We start from the raw sequence: 22,197 nt of genomic DNA, 5'->3' as shown, positions 1-22,197 counted from the left end.
CATTCAGTTAGTCGTGTTTAGATGCTTTACCTGGCTAAATAGGTGTGATCCGCATGATAACAGGGATCAATTGAATATCACCCCTGCAATCTCCTGTCACTTTAGACGCGAGATCGGGACGCGATAATTTAATTCCCCCCATATGTTGCATTGTAAAACAAAAGCCATCAGTAAAGACAGCTTTACCAAGTTGCACAGTTACAGTATCTGGGCAATACATACATTTTTATTCCAATAGCCCTACAGATGCTTAGGTCACCAGCCATGTTAAAATCATTTTCACAAGCCGTGCAGCCTTGCTGTGCGGGCCCCAATGCGGCCCTGAGAAGGAGTTTTACATATATCTGTTTAGTTTTTACATAGACCTTGTCTTTGTAACACAATGGCAAGCAGACCTTGAAGAGCCCAGGTGCACAATTACTTGCTTTTTTTGCTTTGCTTCCAAATCAGAATCAGACTCGGTGTTTGAGCGTCTCAGTACTATGCGACTGTGTAGTACTTAGCTCCAGAGAGATCACCCTAATTACCTTGCATGCTGTACCTGCTTGCTCCGCTGTCACTGTACATTGCTATGAATACCGTTGTAACTTTGCATACCACAAGAAACTGCTTTATGTGCAGACTCTGGGCCTAATTCAGGCAGGATCGCTGCAGCGGTAGCGATCGCAGTCTGAAGCCCTTTGGGAAGTGCGCTCGCGCAGCAGGTGCGCACCACAGGAGGCCCAGTGAGATGCTAAAAGCATCTCAGAGCTGCGATCGCCTCTGCCTGACTGACAGGTAGAGGCGGTCACGGGGCGGGAGGGGGCGTGCCAATGGCATTAAAACGCCGCTGGTGGGACGTGGTCCGGACCACGCAGGTGTGTCCGGACCATTGCGGGGTTGAGCCGCGGCAGCTGAGTGACATTACACCTGGGTAGCCAGCTGTCAGCACAGCGAGGGTGCGCAGGCAGGAAGCTACTCGGCGGCTGCAAATGCATTACCGCCGTGCGATGCTTTCGCACCCATCCGGGGGCGGGGGGACTAGGGCCAGACATGCGGGGCAGACTAGCCCAGTGCTGGGCGTCCCCTTGCATGTCTGAGTAACTGATCAGCACATCTACGATCAAATCTGAAACACCCCCTCTGCTCGTGTGAACTGTTAACCACATATGGTCCTATTGCAATGGTACACATGTATCAGCAAAATTTACACCTACCGCTAATGTAGGCTTACATCTGCTTTATCCAATTCCCAAAAGTTTTAAGATGTGCTTCCTATAGAGTGGCATTTTATTACATATAACAATGCTGCTCACAACCAATAACCCAGTCATTTTTTGGCAGACTGCTAAAGCAACATCAGGGGGAACTATTATATCATATACTGCAACGTACAGAAAATAAATGACAAAGATGTTACTTACTACTCAATGATTTTGCCAATACCTACCAAACTAAGGGGTACATTTACTAAGCAGTGATAAATGCTGAGAAGTGAGCCAGTGGAGAAATTGCCCCATCAACCAATCAGCAGCTCTGTATCATTTTATAGTATGCAAATTATAGATGTTACTTCAGTGCTGATTGGTTGCCATGGGTAACTTCTCCACTGGCTCACTTCTCTGCTCTTATCACTGCTTAGTAACTGTCCCCCTAAGAAACAGGGGTCTATTAAGACCTGGATGCAGACGCGTTTTACAAACGCATCGGTCGCATCCATGGGTTCTGCACTGGCCTCAGTGCGCATGCACGACCTTCACCATCTTTCCAGGATGCGCCGCAAGGTGTTTAACAGAGAACGTCATGAAAGGGGCACATCGGTGCGTCATTTTGAGCGTGCGGCCCCGACAACCCAGGTGTATCCAGACCGTTTTTACGCCAAGAAAAAAAATTGTGCCAGGTGCCATGCCAGTGCAGCCAGGTTGCGCAGGCAGGGGTCAACCTCTATTCGATGCGTTTGCAATTAAATTGCAAATGCATCGCGGGGTGACGCCACACACATGCTGGATGGCCTTGCCGTGTGCTGAGCGGCCCCACAGCATGTGAGTAGATGGACGCAGCGGGAAGCAAGATTTGCGTCCATCTCTGAATAACCCCCAGTGTCCCTCCTCAACGAATATATAGTCTTACAAAATGAGTAAGATTCACTATGATTCATTCCTGGATCAGTTGGGTGATAGAAGACTTCATAATAGTACATTTATTTTGTATTAGCATGGCAATAAGGCTTACTGTCTAACTTACTCCAAGGCACCAGGAGCAACTCTGACATTAAGGGGTCAATTTACTAAGATGGAAGTTCTATTCAAGATGGGATGTTGCCCATAGCAACCAATCAGATTCCAGGTATTATCTTCTAGAAGGTGCTAGATACAGTAAATGAGAAGTAGAATCTGATTTGTTGCTATGGGCAACATCCCATCTTAAATAGAACTCCCATCTTAGTAAATTTACCCCTAAGGCTCTCAGAGACTCCAAGAGTAATTTACAGGTGGAGACTTTGCAGCTATATTTCAACACTTTTTCGCAGATCTGTATTTCCATAAACTCCCTGATGTGGATGCTCCATCAAAATTTTTGTGATGCTCTTTGGCTGCCACAGATATCTAGCCAACATCTCTTCTTGCCTGTAAACCCAATTAGGGGGAAGAAGCTGCAATAAAACTCCTAAAACCTCTAAAATCGCCAGGCCCTGATGGTCTAACCGGGATTTTTTTCAATATTGAAACCCAAGATCCTTACTTCTCTAGATATCTATACTGCTCTCATTGTGAATAACTCCTTACCCCTGCAGTTTAAAACAGCAATTACTGTATTAAGGTTCTCTGGAGTCGTGATCCAGAGCTTTCTTAAACATAGAAACATAGAATTTGACGGCAGATAAGAACCACTTAGCCCATCCAGTCTGCCCTTTTTTTTAACCATATTTTTTTTACCTCAAACCTTATTTAAAGCTTATTTCTTTGTAAGGATATCCTTATGTCTATGCCTTGCATGTTTAAATTGCTCTTCTGTCTTAGGCCCTCATACCGAGTTGATCACTCGCTAGCTACTTTTTGCAGCCGTGCAAACGTATAGTCGCCGCCCAAGGGGGAGTGTATTTTCACTTTGCATGTGTGCGATCGCATGTGCAGCCGAGCGGGACAAAATTTTTTTTTGCAGTTTCTGAGTAGGTCTGAACTTGCTCAGCCCTTGCGATCACTTCAGCCTGTCCGGTCCCGAAATTGACGTCAGACACCCGCCCTGCAAATGCCTGGACACGCCTGCGTTTTCCCTACCACTCCCAGAAAACAGTCAGTTGACACCCATAAGCGCCTTCTTCCTGTCAATCTCCTTGCAATTGGTTGTGTAAATGGATTTATCGCTAGAAGCATAGCACCGCAACGATGCTGTTTGTACTCGTAAGACGCGCGTGCGCATTGAGGTGCATACGCATGCGCAGTAATAACCTGATAGCTGCGCTGCGAAAAATGGCAGCAAGCGATCAACTCGGAATGAGGGCCTTAGCCTCTACCACCTCTGATGACCTCTATTTAACTTGTCCACTACTTTTTCTGTGAAGTAATTTTCCTCAAATTTCCCCTGTACCTCACTTCCTGCAATTTCAGTGCATGTCCTCGTGTTCTAATACTTCTCTTTATTTGAAGAATGTTTCCCTCCTGGACTTTGTTCTCTTTGACCAATCTATTTGTTAAACATGAACTACTGTATAAGCATTTTACCCAAATTTTAGCTTGGTGATTGAAATTGGTTCTCCCTGCTATTGTGTACCCCCATCAAATAGGTTTCATATGGGAAAGGCATTTAGTAATCAATATATGAAAGCTTCTAACAGCTATTTTACAAGAAAGGATATCAAATGGTGGTGGCGCCAGCATCTTGTTATCTTTAGATGCTGAAAAAGCATTTAACTTGGTGGTTTGGGGCCACCTCTATAAGACACTCCAGGGTTTTGGATTTTCCTTGAGTATATTGAAATGCTTTATTCTAATCACACCTCCTATGTTCTCACCAACGGTTTCTTGATTTTCTTGATTTCTGATCCACAGAGGCATTGCTCTTTACATTGGCCCTTGAACCGCTAGCTGTTATTTTGCATACGTTTTCTTACAGCCTGCGTTCAGGTCTGAACTGTGCATGCATATGCACTGCAATGCGCAAGCGCGTCATCCCGCAGCGCCGGGCAGCGAAGGGATGGTGTGAGAAAAGCGATTGCACGGGGAATCGCAAGGTGACTGACAGGAAGAGGGCGTTTGTGGGTGGCAACTGACCATTTTCAGAGAGTGTCTGGAGAAACGCAGGAGGGACCAGGCGTTTGGAGGGAGGTCAGCTCTGGCCCTGATCATCGCACTATCCTGGTCTGTGCAGAGATTGCACAAACTTTGATCTGTGATCGCACCCCTGCACAGCGATTTCCCCCTCCCTGTAGGTGGCGACTACCTGATCGCAGGGATGCAAAAAATGCACCCTAGTGATCAGGTCTGAATTAGGTCCTTTGGGGGTCATTCCGAGTTGATCACACGTAGCAACTTTTTGCTGCTCGTGCGATCAACTTGACGCCGCCTATGGGGGAGTGTATTTAGCATATCAGGGCTGCGATCGCTTGTGCAGCCCTGCTATGCTAATAAAGTTTCAAGCAAAACAAAACTAAGACTAGCCCTGCAGCTACTTACCCATTGCGACGGATCCAGCGATGAAGGTCCCGGCTGTGACATCAGATATCTGCCCTCCAAACGCCTGGACACGCCTGCGTTCGCCTTACCACGGCCAGGAAACGGTGAGTAGATGCCCCGATCCTCCTTCCCGCTGTTAATCTTCTTGCAATTGCGCCTGCAATTGCTTTCATCGGTCCTGGCGTCATTGCCCGACGATGGCCGTCGCTAGGCAATGACGCGTGTGCGCAATGTGGCCGCCACATAGCCGCAGTTTCAACCCGTTCGCACCGCAGAGAAGAACCGCTGCGTGCAAACGGATCGGAATGACCCCCTTTATACGGCTATAAAAGTAGGTTCTTTAGAACTAAAAGCCTCACTTTATGCTGCCGACATGATGTTATTTGTCTCTGAATTTGCTAAATCTTTTTTATTTTAGATATTACTTAACTTTTTTGTTCGTTTGCAAGTTACAGATTTAACGTTCACAAGTCTTAAGTTCTGCCCCTGTCTTCCTCAGGCATCTCAAGTGAAATTATACAATTCGGCACACTTTTTACAATTAAACTTACTTGTACCTTGCTTAAATACAGTACTTGGGTAGGGATGTAGTTATGTGAGCAGCAGTCAGGACACTGCCGGTCACATTACCTCCCCCTACATCCCGCCCCTTCACAATCCCGACAGTCGGCATGCTGACCAACAGGGACTATTCCCACTCGTGGGAGTCCACGACACCCATAGAGTGGGAATAGAACCCGTGGCAACTGCAGGCCCCGCAAGGGGCTTCTTGCACTCGCCCCCCCTGGCATTCTGCGGCCAGGATCCCGGCATCGGGATGATGACCGCCGGGATCCCGGTCGCCAGTGAAACGATACACACCCCTTGGGTATATATATCCTGTCTTATATGCCCCTTATAAAAGCAAGCTGCTTGTGGCATTATTAGATCGTACAAAAACTATATGGACAAAAGTATTTGGCCACACCTATTATTGAATTTGGGTGTTTCAATCAGACCCGCTGCCAAAGGTGTATTAAATCAAGCACCTAGCCATGCAGTCTCCATTTGGTGGTACTGTGATAAGATGCCATCTTTGCAATAAGACAGTTTGTGAAATTTCATCCCTGCTGGATATTCCACGGTCAACTGTAAGTGATATTATTAGAAAGTGGAAGCGTTTAGGAACAACAGCAACTCAGCCACAAAGCAGAAGACCACGTAAAATTACATAGCGAGGTCAACGACTGCTAAAGCGTATGGTGGGTAAAACACTTGAATTGCTCCATTGGACGCCATCTAGTAGCCGCCGGTGTGCAAAACACTTGAATTCCCCCAATAGAAATGAGGAGCAGTATTAGGGGAAGATGTACTAAGAGCATAATTCAGAGGCGATCGCTGCAACGGAAGCGATCACACTCTAAAACCCTTTGCGCAGTTGACGCACTGTGCATGCGCATCCAGTGAGATGCAAAAGCATCTCACTGGTGCGATCGCCTCTGCCGGATTGACAGGCAGAGGCGGCCGCAGGGCAGCAGGGGGCATGCCATGTTATTACAACGCCGTTGGGGGGAGCGCGTGGTCTGGACAACACTGGTGTATACGGACCATTGCTGGGGTAGGCCGCAACGGCGGTGTGACGTCACATGCAACCGCTGCGACCCAAATCATAGTGGGTAGCAGCCTGCCAGCACAGCTAGGCTGTGCAGGCAGAGAGCTACTCGGTAGATACGAAAGCATCGCCGGCGTGCGATGCTTTCGCACCTGTGTGTGTTGGGGGGGAAGTGGAGGTAGGGTCTGACATGCTGGGTGTCTCCCTGCATGTCAGAGATTCTGATCGTAGATGTGCTAATCACGGTGCTAAAGTACCAGCCAACCAGCTGTGAGAATACAGGGTTCTTCTAATTACTCAGACACAGAGCCGATGAAACCAAACTAATGGTTTATTTCTCACTGCACGCAGGAGTAGATTATACACAGGAAACAGAAGTAAATATAGCCTGGGCCGGCGCCACCATTAGGCAGCTTTAGGCAGCTGCCTATGGGCGCCGGCCACTGGAGGGCGGCACCGCACGCTGCAGAGAAAAGATTGCTTCCTTTATTGTTCATTCTTTCAGCTCCTCAGGGATGCAGCAGCCGCTTAACTGATGTCTGTGTGGCATGGGTGAGTCAGTGTCGTGTAACCTATCAGATGATAAGCAGGGCGGCTTTTGTAAAATTCTGTAGCAATGTCTGCTGATGCTCCTCTGTCTGCAATCCTCCCCCCACCCGCGATAGACCCCAGCATTTTCCCGCCCCGCACCACGACAGAACCCACGTGAATGCAGACTCCAATGTTACCTGGCGCCACCCCTACCGCAATTACATTCCGCTTTTTACCTTCCTCCGCCTCCCGCTATTGTCTTTCGCATGTTACCCGCCTCGTGCAATTACACCCTGTTTTTTACCCGACCCCGCCTCCCGCAATTACATCTCGTGATTGCATCCCGCATATTACCCACCCGTGATTGTCTTCCACGTTACCTGCCCCACTCCCGCGATTGCATCCCGCTTTTTACCCTCCCCACCTCCCGCGATTGCATCCAGTATATTACCCTCCTGCGATTGGCTGCCACATGCTACCCGCCCCCCTTCTGCGATTGCCTCCCGCATATTACACACATACAAAACTCAGTGCGACCTGCGATTGCCTTCAGCATGTTACCCGCCCACCCCCCTGTGATTCACTGCTGCATATTCCCCCCACTCCCCGCGAGTGCCTCCTGCATGCTCCCTCATATTACACCCCCCACCAATTCATCCCACATATTAACACACACCCCTACCCCCCTTATCCCCATAGCCTGATCATCCCGCATATTAGACAGATGTTGCTAGCATGCTGCCGGTACTGTGTGGTTAAAATCAATTAAAGGTTTGTTACTTTCCTATAACTCAAGTGCCACTGCATGTAACAGTTTCTAAATTGAGTGCCAATATAGCTATTCATAGATACTGTGTATGTGTGTGTGTGTGTGTGTGTGTGTGTGTGTGTGTGTGTGTGTATATATATATATATATATATATATATATATACACACACATAATTATATGTAGAACAATAATATTTGCATGATAACTATATATATATATATATATATATATATATAATTATTAGCAGAATCTTCTTTGATGATAGAATATTGTTCACTTACAGATGGACTTAAAAAAAGGAACAAATTGAGACAGGAAAAAATATTAATAGTTAAAAAACAAACAACAAAAAAATAAGATTTTACTCACCGGTAAATCTATTTCTCGTAGTCCGTAGTGGATGCTGGGACTCCGTAAGGACCATGGGGAATAGCGGCTCTGCAGGAGACTGGGCACAACTAAAGAAAGCTTTAGGACTACCTGGTGTGCACTGGCTCCTCCCACTATGACCCTCCTCCAGACCTCAGTTAGGATACTGTGCCCGGAAGAGCTGACACAATAGGATAAGGATTTTGAATCCCGGGTAAGACTCATACCAGCCACACCAATCACACCGTATAACTCGTGATATTATACCCAGTTAACAGTATGAAATATAACTGAGCCTCACTACAGATGGCTCATAACAATAACCCTTTAGTTAGGCAATAACTATATACAAGTATTGCAGACAATCCGCACTTGGGATGGGCGCCCAGCATCCACTACGGACTACGAGAAATAGATTTACCGGTGAGTAAAATCTTATTTTCTCTGACGTCCTAAGTGGATGCTGGGACTCCGTAAGGACCATGGGGATTATACCAAAGCTCCCAAACGGGCGGGAGAGTGCGGATGACTCTGCAGCACCGAATGGGCAAATTCTAGGTCCTCCTCAGCCAGGGTGTCAAACTTGTAGAATTTAGCAAATGTGTTTGACCCCGACCAAGTAGCTGCTCGGCAAAGTTGTAAAGCCGAGACCCCTCGGGCAGCCGCCCAAGAAGAGCCCACCTTCCTCGTGGAATGGGCTTTCACTGATTTAGTCCAGCCGCAGAATGTGCAAGTTGAATCGTACTACAGATCCAGCGAGCAATAGTCTGCTTTTAAGCAGGAGCACCCAGCTTGTTGGGTGCATACAGGATAAATAGCGAGTCAGTTTTCCTGACTCCCGCCGTCCTGGAAACATATATTTTCAGGGCCCTGACTACGTCCAGTAACTTGGAGTCCTCCAAGTCCCATATAGCCGCAGGCACCACAATAGGTTGGTTAACATGAAAAGCTGATACCACCTTAGGAAGGAATGGAGAACGAGTCCTCAATTCCGCCCTATCCATAAGAAAATCAGATAAGGGCTTTTGCATGACAAAAGCCGCCAATTCTGATACACGCCTGGCCGACACCAAGGCCAACAGCATGACCACTTTCCACGTGAGGTGTTTTAGCTCTACGGATTTAAGTGGCTCAACCCAATGCGACTTCAGGAAATCCAACACCACGTTGAGATCCCACGGTGCCACTAGAGGCACAAACGGGGGCTGAATATGCAGCACTCCCTTAACAAAAGTCTGAACTTCAGGCAGTGAAGCCAGTTCTTTTTGGAAGAAAATGTACAGAGCCGAAATCTGGACCTTAATGGAACCCAATTTTAGGCCCGTAGTCACTCCTGACTGTAGGAAGTGCAGAAATCGACCCAGTTGAAATTCCTCCGTTGGGGCCTTCCTGGCCTCACACTAAGCAACATATTTTTGCCATATTTGGTGATAATATTTTGCGATCACATCTTTCCTAGCCTTAATCAGCGTAGGAATGACTTCCTCCGGAATGCCTTTTCCCACTTAGGATCCGGTGTTCAACTGCCATGCCGTCAAACACAGCCGTGGTAAGCCTTGGAACAGGCAGGGCCCCTGCTGCAGCAGGTCCTGTCTGAGCGGCAGAGGCCATGGGTCCTCTGAGATCATTTCTTGAAGTTCTGGGTACCAAGCTCTTCTTGGCCAATCCGGAACCACGAGTATAGTTCTTACTCCTCTCCTTCTTAGTATTCTCAGTACCTTGGGTATGAGAGGCAAAGGAAGGAACACATACACCGACTGGTACACCCACGGTGTTACCAGAGCGTCCACAGCTATCGCCTGAGGGTCCCTTGACCTGGCGCAATATCTTTTTAGCTTTTTGTTGAGGCGGGACGCCGTCATGTCCACCTGTGGCCTTTCCCAATGGTGTACAATCATTTTGAAGACTTCTGGATGAAGTCTCCACTCTCCCGGGTGGAGGTCGTGCCTGCTGAGAAAGTCTGCTTCCCAGTTGTCCACTCCGGGAATAAACACTGCTGACAGTGCTAACACATGATTTTCTGCCCATCGGAAAATCCTTGTGGCTTCTGCCATCACCATCCTGCTTCTTGTGCCGCCCTGCTGGTTTACATGGGCGACCGCTGTGATGTTGTCTGACTGGATCAGCACCGGCTGGTGTTGAAGCAGGGGTCTAGCCTGACTTAGGGCCTTGTGAATGGCCCTTAGTCCCAGAATATCTATGTGTAGGGAAGTCTTGTTGTCACAACTGAGGGCCTGAGCTGACGGGAGGCAGCCTCAGTTGTAGGGGCTGAGATGTAACGGAACCTGGGAGGTTGTATCAGACCCCTAGACATGTAAGTAACATGTAGAATAACTGCCCGAAGGCGTGACCACGACAACCAGGATAAAAGTCAATGATGTTTATTATGACAAACTCCGTAACACAGCAGCAGTAAAAGGAAACATAAAAGTCAACAGAGGATAAATACAATTCCTGGGTACTACAGGGTGGCAAGGGCCACAGGCACTGGTAGTGTGAGACAGTTCTTATAATCTTCTAGTTGGAAAGTCCTTACCAGGCCTGACTGTAGCAATGGAGAGAACCCAGGATCGTACCAGCTGATGTTCCAGGAAAGGCTGGGCTGCTGAAGGTAAAACGGCTGCTGTGGATACTGGCTGGAACCAGACTGTTGTTGGTACGGAGTGGATACTGGCTGGAACCAGTTAAATAATAAACGAACTTGAGAGCGATGAAATAATAATGAAGTTTGGAGTTTGAGAGCGGTGAAATAATAATACCGGTGGAGAGTGGTAAACTGCAGAAAAGGACACCGGCCCTTTAAGAGAAGCTATACACTGCTGGAAGCTGGGCTGGAAGCAGGTGATTGTTTGAGAGCGGTGAAATAACAATACCGGTGGAGAGTGGTAAACTGCAGAAAGGACACCGGCCCTTTAAGAGAAGCTGTACACTGCTGGAAGCTGAGCTGGAAGCAGGTGATGTTGTAGCTGGAATCAGGTGAGTCCAGAATGGATCGGAGAGTCAGGCTACACCGCAGATGGAATGCTGGTGCGGATCTCTATAGCAGAAGTCTGGAGACAGGAGCTGGAACCTGGAAGACAATCACAGGAGAGAGACAAACTGGAACTAGGTTTGACAACCAAAGCACTGACGCCTTCCTTGCTCAGGCACAGCATACTTATACCTGCAGCAAGGAAGGGGTTGGCTAGGCAATTATGCAAATCAACAATACAGACAGCAGATTGGTGGAAATAATCAGATGACAAAATCCAAGATGGCTGCGCCCATGCAGACACTTGGAGGGAAGTTTGGTTTATAATCCATGTGAGAATTGAAACAGTAATGGCGACGCCGGCCACAGGAGACAGGAGACGCCAGACTGACAAGCGCACATTTAACCACGCGGGCACAGCGGAGGCCGCGGCTGATGAAATCACCACTCTGACATTCTGCATGTGGAAACTCAGGAACAGCGGGATCCGGTCCTGGAACGCTGAGCCAGCCTTAGGAGGCATCTGAAGGGTAAGTAATGGCGTCCAGATACCCGGATCGTGACAGCACCCCCCCCTTTAGGAGTGGCCCCAGGACACTTCTTAGGCTTTAAAGGAAACTTTGCGTGGAAATTTCGGACCAAGGCAGGAGCATGGACGTCTGAGGCATTGGTCCAAGAGCGTTCTTCAGGACCATAGCCCTTCCAGTCAATGAGGTATTGTAACTGACCGTAACGGAAACGTGAGTCCAAAATCTTGGCCACCTCGTACTCGACTCCCCGTTGAGTCTGAACTTTGGGAGCTGGAGGAAGTGCGGAATGAAACCGATTCAGGATCAGCGGTTTCAACAAAGAAACATGAAATGTCCTGGGTATTTTCAAGAAGGATGGTAACTGTAACCTGTAGGCAACAGGATTGATGACTTGTTCAATCTTAAAGGGTCCGATGTAGCGAGGTGCAAATTTCATGCTGGGAACTCTCAACCTCAAATTCTTCGTGGACAGCCACACACGATCACCCACCTTGAGAGCAGGAACCGCTCTACGCTTCCTATCGGCAAACTTCTTATACCTGAATGAGGCTTTAAGCAGGGCTGCGCGGACGTTCCTCCAGTTATTTGAAAACTGACGCAAGGTGACATCCACTGCTGGAACAGAAGTTGCGGGAAGCGGTTGGAATTCTGGGACTTTAGGGTGGAATCCATAATTAATGAAGAATGGTGTAGAAGAAGATGAGGAATGGTATTGATTGTTGTGGCTGAACTCGGCCCAAGGAAGGAGTTGAACCCAGTCATCTTGAGAGGAAGACACATATATACGGAGGAAGGCCTCCAAGTCCTGATTCACCCTCTCGGTTTGACCATTGGTCTGAGGATGGTAAGCCGTGGAAAACTTTAACTTGACTTGGAGGGCTTGACACAAACTTCGCCAAAATTTGGCTACAAATTGTACTCCACGATCCGAGATGATCTCTTCAGGAAGACCGTGAAGTCGGAAGATCTCTTGTATAAACACTTGAGCCAACTTGGAAGCTGACGGAAGACCGGTGAGAGGGATGAAATGTGCCATCTTGGTGAACCGGTCAACTACCACCCAGATGGTATTAAACTTGTTGCAGATAGGTAGATCGGAAACAAAGTCCATCGACAAATGGGTCCAAGGTCGACGGGGAACAGATAATGGAACCAGTTGCCCCGCAGGCGACTGGCGGGAGACTTTGTGTTGGGCACACTTTGGGCAGGAGGCAATAAATTCCATAACGTCCTTCTTCAGAGTTGGCCACCAGTAGGACCTAGAAATAAATTCAAGGGTTTTCTGAATGCCTGTATGTCCAGCAAAACGGGAAGCATGGGCCCAATGCATGAGCTTCTTCCTTAGAACTGGCTTAACAAAACTTTTCCCTGGTGGAGGCGTAGAGTCCATCCCTACCGTGGAGAATGCCAACGGATTAATAATAGGATGCTTGTCTGCAGACTCGGACTCATTTTCTTGCTCCCATGAGCGGGAAAGGGCATCGGCCTTACGATTCTGAGAACCCGGACAGAACTGGAGTTTAAAGTCAAACCTAGAGAAGAAAAGTGCCCATCTGGCCTGACGAGGATTCAGACATTGTGCGCCTTTGAGATATAAAAGATTTTTGTGGTCGGTAAGTATGGTGATTGAGTGGGAAGCTCCCTCCAACAGGTATCTCCACTCCTCCAGAGCGAGCTTGATGGCTAGCAACTCCTGATCGCCAATGGCATAGTTGCGCTCAGCTGGGGAGAACTTCCGGGAGAAGAAACTGCAAGGATGTAGATGTCCATCTTTGGCCCTCTGGGATAACACTGCTCCTACTCCAACGGAGGAGGCATCTACCTCTAAGATAAAAGGAGAGTCGGTGTCGGGCTGTTTCAGAACTGGTGCAGAGATGAACCGTTGCTTCAGAAGGTGAAAGGCCTGTGTAGCTTCCTCGGACCACTTGGACGGATTAGCACCTTTCTTGGTTAATGCAGTGATAGGCGCCACAATGGTGGAAAAGTCTCGTATAAATTTTCTATAATAATTGGCGAACCCTAAGAACCTCTGGACCCCTTTGAGGCTTAAGGGTATAGGCCAATTCTGGATTGCTTGGAGTTTCTCAGGATCCATCTCTAGTCCGGAACTGGACACAATGTAACCTAGAAACGGAATGGTTTTAACTTCAAACACACACTTCTCCAATTTACAATAGAGGTGATTGACACGGAGACGGGAAAGAACCTCTTTTACCCAGAAACGATGATCTTCGAGATTATTAGCAAAGATGAGGATGTCGTCTAGATAAACCACGACATGGCGGTACAAGATGTCCCTGAATATCTCATTCACGAAGTGCTGGAAGACTGCTGGAGCGTTGCTCAATCCGAAGGGCATGACGAGGTACTCATAATGTCCGTCACGGGTGTTAAAGGCGGTCTTCCACTCGTCACCCTCACGGATTCGGATGAGATTGTAGGCACCCCTCAAGTCCAGCTTTGTGAAAATAGTTGCACCACTAACTCTATCAAAGAGCTCGGTAATCAGGGGTAAAGGGTATCGGTTCTTGACGGTAATGTCGTTCAGACCTCTGTAGTCGATGCACGGACGCAGACCACCGTCTTTCTTCTTAACGAAGAAGAAGCCTGCGCCGGCTGGAGAAGAAGATGGTCGGATGAAACCCTTCGCCAGGTTCTCTTTGATGTACTCTTCCATGGAGTGTGTCTCAGGCAGAGACAACGGATAAGTTCGGCCTCGCGGTGGAACCTTCCCTGGAATGAGGTCGATTGGGCAGTCCCATTCTCGATGAGGAGGAAGGATATCAGCAGAGGCTTTACTGAACACGTCCGTGAAGTCTTGATATGGAGGAGGCGGAACATCAGATGACCTGGGGAAGGAAGAACAAACAGGAAGAACTTTGGCTAAACAAGTCTCAGCACAGGAGGGACCCCATGCCAGTATTTGCGTAGTCGTCCAGTCAATTGATGGGTTGTGGAGACGGAGCCATGGAAGGCCTAAAACCACTGGATGTGTGGCTCTTGGAATCACTAAAAAAGAAATAAGTTCGGAATGAAGAACTCCCACTCTCAGACGAACTGGTAGAGTCCTTAGAGAAATAACTGTATCAAAAATCTTGCTGCCATCCACGGCAGTTAAGGAAATGGATGAAGGAAGTCTTTCGGTGGGTAGGGACCACCGTTTAACATAAGCTTCGGTAATAAAGTTCCCAGCTGCTCCGGAATCAAGGAGGGCAATGACGTTCCGATAACGTTGAGCAATTTGGAGCGACACTGGGAGATTACAATCATGAGGAGATGGAGAGGAGATCATTACTCCTAGCCGGCCCTCTCCTGGGCGAGCTAGGGTTTGGAGTTTTCCCGAACGTTCGGGACAGGCATTGATGGTGTGAGACGGAGCTGCACAGTAAAGACAGAGAGACTCGGAGAGACGTCTTCGGCGCTCAGCAGGAGTTAAACGGGAACGACTAATTTGCATAGGCTCATCCTTGGATGGAGATGGCTGACGAGGAGGAGGAGCAGAAGATTTAGGAGTAGATGATCTTCCTCGCTCAGTTGCTCTCTCTCTGAAACGTAGATCAACCTTTGTGCAAAGAGAAATTAGCTCATCCAACTTAGAGGGCAAGTCTCTGGTAGCTAACTCATCCTTGATGCGTTCTGATAAGCCATGCCAGAATGCAGCATACAGGGCCTCGTCGTTCCATGCCAGTTCGGATGCCAGGATTTTAAACTGTATAAGATACTGTCCCACAGTACGTGTTCCCTGGCGTAAACGGAGAATCTCAGATGAAGCAGATGTTATCCGGCCTGGCTCGTCGAAGATGCGCCTGAATGTAGCTACAAAGTCAGTATAGGAGGATAGCAGGGGATCAGACTTCTCCCATAAAGGTAATGCCCAGTCAAGGGCTGAGCCACTGAGAAGGGAGATGATATAGGCAATTTTGGTACGGTCACTGAAGAAATTGCCAGGTAGAAGCTCAAAGTGGATTTCACATTGATTGAGAAATCCCCTGCAGAACCTTGGAGATCCATCAAATTTTGCTGGCGTTGGAAGATGAAGATGTGGACTGGAAATGGGTAAGGTGGGTGGGGTTACAGCTGGTGTCACTGTAGTGGACGCACCGGACGTGCCAGGTCCACGGAGGGTCGTTTGAATCCCATCCAGCCGTGTAGAGAGATCCTGGAGACAGCGGATGATGTGGCCCTGTGCAGCCTCCTGATGTTCAAGTCGGGCTGCCAGTTCTTGCATTGGCCTGGCCGCTTGATCCTGGTCTCCGGCTGGATTCATTAGGTCAGTGCTTACTGTCACAACTGAGGGCCTGAGCTGACGGGAGGCAGCCTCAGTTGTAGGGGCTGAGATGTAACGGAACCTGGGAGGTTGTATCAGACCCCTAGACATGTAAGTAACATGTAGAATAACTGCCCGAAGGCGTGACCACGACAACCAGGATAAAAGTCAATGATGTTTATTATGACAAACTCCATAACACAGCAGCAGTAAAAGGAAACATAAAAGTCAACAGAGGATAAATACAATTCCTGGGTACTACAGGGTGGCAAGGGCCACAGGCACTGGTAGTGTGAGACAGTTCTTATAATCTTCTAGTTGGAAAGTCCTTACCAGGCCTGACTGTAGCAATGGAGAGAACCCAGGATCGTACCAGCTGATGTTCCAGGAAAGGCTGGGCTGCTGAAGGTAAAACGGCTGCTGTGGATACTGGCTGGAACCAGACTGTTGTTGGTACGGAGTGGATACTGGCTGGAACCAGTTAAATAATAAACGAACTTGAGAGCGATGAAATAATAATGAAGTTTGGAGTTTGAGAGCGGTGAAATAATAATACCGGTGGAGAGTGGTAAACTGCAGAAAAGGACACCGGCCCTTTAAGAGAAGCTATACACTGCTGGAAGCTGGGCTGGAAGCAGGTGATTGTTTGAGAGCGGTGAAATAACAATACCGGTGGAGAGTGGTAAACTGCAGAAAGGACACCGGCCCTTTAAGAGAAGCTGTACACTGCTGGAAGCTGAGCTGGAAGCAGGTGATGTTGTAGCTGGAATCAGGTGAGTCCAGAATGGATCGGAGAGTCAGGCTACACCGCAGATGGAATGCTGGTGCGGATCTCTATAGCAGAAGTCTGGAGACAGGAGCTGGAACCTGGAAGACAATCACAGGAGAGAGACAAACTGGAACTAGGTTTGACAACCAAAGCACTGACGCCTTCCTTGCTCAGGCACAGCATACTTATACCTGCAGCAAGGAAGGGGTTGGCTAGGCAATTATGCAAATCAACAATACAGACAGCAGATTGGTGGAAATAATCAGATGACAAAATCCAAGATGGCTGCGCCCATGCAGACACTTGGAGGGAAGTTTGGTTTGTAATCCATGTGAGAATTGAAACAGTAATGGCGACGCCGGCCACAGGAGACAGGAGACGCCAGACTGACAAGCGCACATTTAACCACGCGGGCACAGCGGAGGCCGCGGCTGATGAAATCACCACTCTGACATTCTGCATGTGGAAACTCAGGAACAGCGGGATCCGGTCCTGGAACGCTGAGCCAGCCTTAGGAGGCATCTGAAGGGTAAGTAATGGCGTCCAGATACCCGGATCGTGACACTTGTGACTTGACCACAGTCCCTGGAAGTTTCTTCCCTGTGTGACTGCCCCCCAGCCTCGAAGGCTGGCATCCGTGGTCACCAGGACCCAGTCCTGTATGCCGAATCTGCGGCCCTCTAGAAGATGAGCACTCTGCAGCCACCACAACCGCGACACCCTGGCCCTTGGAGACAGGGTTATCAGCCGATGCATCTGAAGATGCGACCCGGACCACTTGTCCAACAGATCCTACTGGAAGATCCTTGCATGCAACCTGCCGAATGGAATTTCTTCGTACGAAGCTACCATCTCTCCCAGGACTCGCGTGCATTGATGCACCGACACCTGTATTTGTATTAGGAGGTCTCTGACTAGAGATGACAACTCCTTGGCCTTCTCCTCCGGGAGAAACCCTTTTTCCTGTTCTGTGTCCAGAACCATACCCAGGAACAGTAGTCGCGTCGTAGGAACCAGCTGCGACTTTGGACTATTCAGAATCTAGCCGTGCTGTTGTAGCACTTCCCGAGATAGTGCTACTCCGAAGAACAACTGCTCCCTGGACCTCGCCTTTATAAGGAGATCGTCCAAGTACAGGATAATTATAACTCCCTTTTTTCGAAGGAGTATCATCATTCGGCCATTACCTTGGTAAATACCCTCGGTGCCGGGGACAGACCAACGGCAACGTCTGGAATTGGTAATGACAGTCCTGTACCACAATTTTGAGGTACTCCTGGTGAGGAGGGTAAATGGGGACATGCAGGTAAGCATCCTTGATGTCCAGTGATACCATGTAATCCCCTTCGTCCAGGCTTGCAATAACCGCCCTGAGCGATTCCATTTTGAACTTGAACCTTCGTATATAAGTGTTCAAGGATTTCAATTTTAGAATGGGTCTCACTGAACCGTCTGGTTTCGGTACCACAAACATTGTGGAATAGTAACCCCGGCCTTGTTGAAGGAGGGGTACCTTGATTTTCACCTGCTGGAAGTACAGCTTGTGAATTGCCGCCAGTACTACCTCTCCTCGAGGGCAGCAGGCAAGGCTGATTTGAGGTAACGGCGAGGGGGAGTCGTCTCGAACTCCAGCTTGTATCCCTGTGATACTACTTGCAGAACCCAGGGATCCACCTGTGAGCGAGCCCACTGGTCGCTGAAGTTCCCGAGATGCGCCCCCACCGCACCTGGCTCCACCTGTGGAGCCCCAGCGTCATGCGGTGGACTCAGAGGAAGCGGGGGAAGATTTTTGATCCTGGGAACTGGCTGTCTGGTGCAGCTTTTTCCCTCTTCCCTTGTCTCTGTGCAGAAAGGAAGCGCCTTTGACCCGCTTGCTTTTCTGAAGCCGAAAGGACTGTACCTTATAATACGGTGCTTTCTTAGGCTGTGAGGAAACTTGAGGTAAATTTTTTCCGTCCCAGCAGTTGCTGTGGATACGAGGTCCCAGAGACCATCCCCAAACAATTCCTCACCCTTATAAGGCAGAATCTTCATGTGCCTTCTAAAGTCAGCATCGCCTGTCCACTGCTGGGTCCCTAATACCCTCCTGGCAGAATGGACATTGCATTAATTCTGGATGCCAGCCGGCAAATATCCCTCTGTGCATCCCTCATATATAAGACAACGTCTTTAATATGCTCTATGGTTAGCAAATAGTATCCCTGTCCTGACAGGGTAATAGACCACGCTGCAGCAGCACTATTCATGCTGAGGCAATTTCAGGTCTCAGTATAGTACCTGAGTGTGTATATACAGACTTCAGGATAGCCTCCTGCTTTTTATCAGCAGGCTCCTTCAAAGTGGCCGTATTCTAAGACGGCAGTGCCACCTTTTTTGACAAACGTGTGAGCGCCTTGTCCACCCTAGGGGATATCTCCCAACGTGACCTATCCTCTGGCGGGAAAGGGTACGCCATCAATAACTTTTTAGAAATTACCAGTTTCTTATCGGGAGAACCCACGCTTCTTCACACACTTCATTCACTCATCTGATGGGGGAACAAAACACTGTCTGCTTTTTCTCCCCAAACATAAAACCCCTTTTTTGTGGTATCTGGGTTAATGTCAGAAATGTGTAACACATTTTTCATTGCCGAGATCATGCAACGGATGTTCCTAGTGGATTGTGTATATGTCTCAACCTCGTCGACACTGGAGTCATCCTCCGTGTCGACATCTGTGTCTGCCATCTGAGGTAGCGGGCGTTTTTGAGCCCCTGATGGCCTTTGAGACGCCAGGGCAGGCGCGGGCTGAGAAGCCGGCTGTCCCACAGCTGTTACGTCATCCAGCCTTTTATGTAAGGAGTTGACACTGTCGGTTAATACCTTCCACCTATCCATCCACTCTGGTGTCGGACCCCCAGGGGGCGACATCACATTTATCGGCATCTGCTCCGCCTCCACATAACCTTCCTCCTCAAACATGTCGACACAGCCGTACCGACACACCGCACACACACAGGGAATGCTCTGACTGAGGACAGGACCCCACAAAGTCCTTTGGGGAGACAGAGAGAGAGTATGCCAGCACACACCAGAGCTATATATAATGCAGGGATTAACACTATAACTGAGTGATTTTTTCCCCAATAGCTGTTGTAAACACAATATTGCGCCTAAATTTAGTGCCCCCCCTCTCTTTTTAACCCTTTGAGCCTGAAAACTACAGGGTAGAGCCTGGGGAGCTGTCTTCCAGCTGCACTGTGAAGAAAAAATGGCGCCAGTGTGCTGAAAGAGATAGCCCCGCCCCCTTTTCGGCAGACTTTCTCCCGCTTTTTTATGGATCTCTGGCAGGGGTATTTTACACATATATAGCCTATATGACTATATATTGTGTAGATTTGCCAGCCAAGGTGTTTAATATTGCTGCTCAGGGCGCCCCCCCCCAGCGCCCTGCACCCATCAGTGACCGGAGTGTGAGGTGTGCATGAGGAGCAATGGCGCACAGCTGCAGTGCTGTGCGCTACCTTGTTGAAGACCGAAGTCTTCTGCCGCTGATTTTCAGGACCATCTTCATGCTTCTGGCTCTGTAAGGGGGACGGCGGCGCGGCTCCGGGACCGAACGATCGAGGTCGGGTCCTGTGTTCGATCCCTCTGGAGCTAATGGTGTCCAGTAGCCTAAGAAGCCCAAACTATCTCCAGTCAGGTAGGTTCGCTTCTTCTCCCCTTAGTCCCTCGTAGCAGTGAGTCTGTTGCCAGCAGATCTCACTGAAAATAAAAAACCTAAAATATACTTTCTTTTCTAGGAGCTCAGGAGAGCCCCTAGTGTGCATCCAGCTCAGCCGGGCACAAGATTCTAACTGAGGTCTGGAGGAGGGTCATAGTGGGAGGAGCCAGTGCACACCAGGTAGTCCTTAAGCTTTCTTTAGTTGTGCCCAGTCTCCTGCGGAGCCGCTATTCCCCATGGTCCTTACGGAGTCCCAGCATCCACTTAGGACGTCAGAGAAACATATTTTTTTTTTATACAAACATCAGCAATCACCTTGGGCTTTATAGAAAAAAGTTAAAAATTAGGCATGTAAAAGAACACTACTGCCTGCTAAACATCGTGTTAAAAATACAGTACATCAAATGATAGCCGTAAGAATTTGTGACAGCTGTTAGTACATTACAGCGGTCAACGATCCCCTCAGCCGTCTATGAGAAGAAATACAGTCAAGGGGATATTGTGGTATTTCTTGACGCCGCCGAACGAAGTATTTTTCATGATAGCTTTATTGGCACATTGCCGGAAACACCTCCACAGCGGCAACAGGGGGATTAGCGCGACAGAGAATGTTAATACATCCCGGCCAATGGGAGACCCTCTTCAAATCAGTGAGTACAACTGCGGCCTGCATACAGAGGTGTCCTGATATACCTCGTACAGATGTAACCACGCTCATCATTGCTGTGCACACCATAAAAGCCTATGGAGTGAATGCCCGCTGTGGCCAGTCGCAGTGCAGCATCTTCACATTATGCCGCGATGCGTGCGCACGTGCGTATGCATTACGGCATAGAAGAGCATGGCTCCATCTGTATGTGAGCAGCTGGGGGGAGGGTATCGGGTGAGGCAGGGGCAGTATTGTATAGCTTTGCCTAGGGGGCCTAGAATCCTTGCACCGGCCCTGAATATAGCCCAGAAACAATATGCAGGTAGCAGTCCAGATAGTAAGTCCCAGTAGAGGATTTAGGTCCACAGCAATTCCACACTGAAGCTACAGATAAACAGGTCCACACAGCAGAACTATCACTGAGTCCACACAGCAGTGACAGCAGATTGGTCCACAGAAGAATCTTTGTATAAGTCCATGCAGGAGTAAATACGTATAAGTCCACACAGCTCTGGTGATGCGTTCCACAAGGTACCCTGGCAGAGAATCACCCCTTAGCCAGAGTCCTGCAACTAACAGGAGCTGACCTACGCAATCTCTTTTAAAACCTTCCAAATGCCCATTATGCCGTACTCAACTGGGGAGGATACACAGGTTCCTGATTGGTGGGATCCCATTTCAGGTATCTCCCTCCTCCCACCCACAGCTGGCTTTCTCCTGCTGACCACATGCTGGGTCAGGCTCCGAATTGTCTGTCAGAGCTCAGATTTTAACAAAGGAAAGTACACAGAAGGAACAAGGGCCCTCATTCCAAGTTGTTCGCTCGCTAGCTGCTTTCAGCAGCATTGCACACGCTAGGCCGCCGCCCTCTGGGAGTGTATCTTAGCTTAGCAGAATAGCGAACGAAAGATTAGCAGAATTGCTACTAAATAATTCTTAGCAGTTTCTGAGTAGCTCCAGACTTACTCACAGATTGCGATCAGCTCGGTCCGTTTAGTTCCTGGTTTGACGTCACAAACACGCCCTGCGTTCGGCCAGCCACTCCCCCGTTTCTCCAGACACTCCCGCGTTTTTCCCTGACGCCTGCGTTGCCTACACAAAAAAGAAGGGTTTTTGATCCTGCACCGACCTAGATTCAAAGTACGTAGGTAATCATATATGAGCCAGAAATGGACAATGATACTAGATATTAGTAATTACTTTCTGTCCGTATGGCGGTGCGCCCAGAGTAAAAAAAAAGGGGGGATATACCTAGACGGGCGACCACTAGGGAATACCCAGTGAAGTAGGGAGACTCTCTTCCCCATAGAAACCACACCAACAGCAGTATCACCACTTATACCTCATCCCTCTTCTTCTTTTATTTTATTCATTATTCTTTAAATCCATTACAG

The 22,197-nt window shown here is 48.6% G+C and overlaps 1 long non-coding RNA gene across 1 annotated transcript in view; it reads right to left on the bottom strand.

Moving 5' to 3' along the window:
* The window catches only part of LOC134901707 (uncharacterized), a 32,624-nt gene extending 10,735 nt beyond the window's left edge, over positions 1-21,889 (bottom strand). Inside the window, exon 1 of the long non-coding RNA XR_010175196.1 lies at positions 21,770-21,889. This is a non-coding gene — a long non-coding RNA (uncharacterized LOC134901707). The remainder of the gene's footprint in view (positions 1-21,769) is intronic.
* Between the last annotated feature and the right edge of the window lie 308 nt (positions 21,890-22,197).

Source organism: Pseudophryne corroboree, chromosome 1 (assembly GCF_028390025.1).
Source record: "Pseudophryne corroboree isolate aPseCor3 chromosome 1, aPseCor3.hap2, whole genome shotgun sequence".
In the NCBI taxonomy this organism is placed as follows: Eukaryota; Metazoa; Chordata; class Amphibia; order Anura; family Myobatrachidae; genus Pseudophryne; species Pseudophryne corroboree.
Note: the sequence above shows the minus strand (reverse complement) of the source record. Positions and strands in the feature narration are given on the sequence as shown.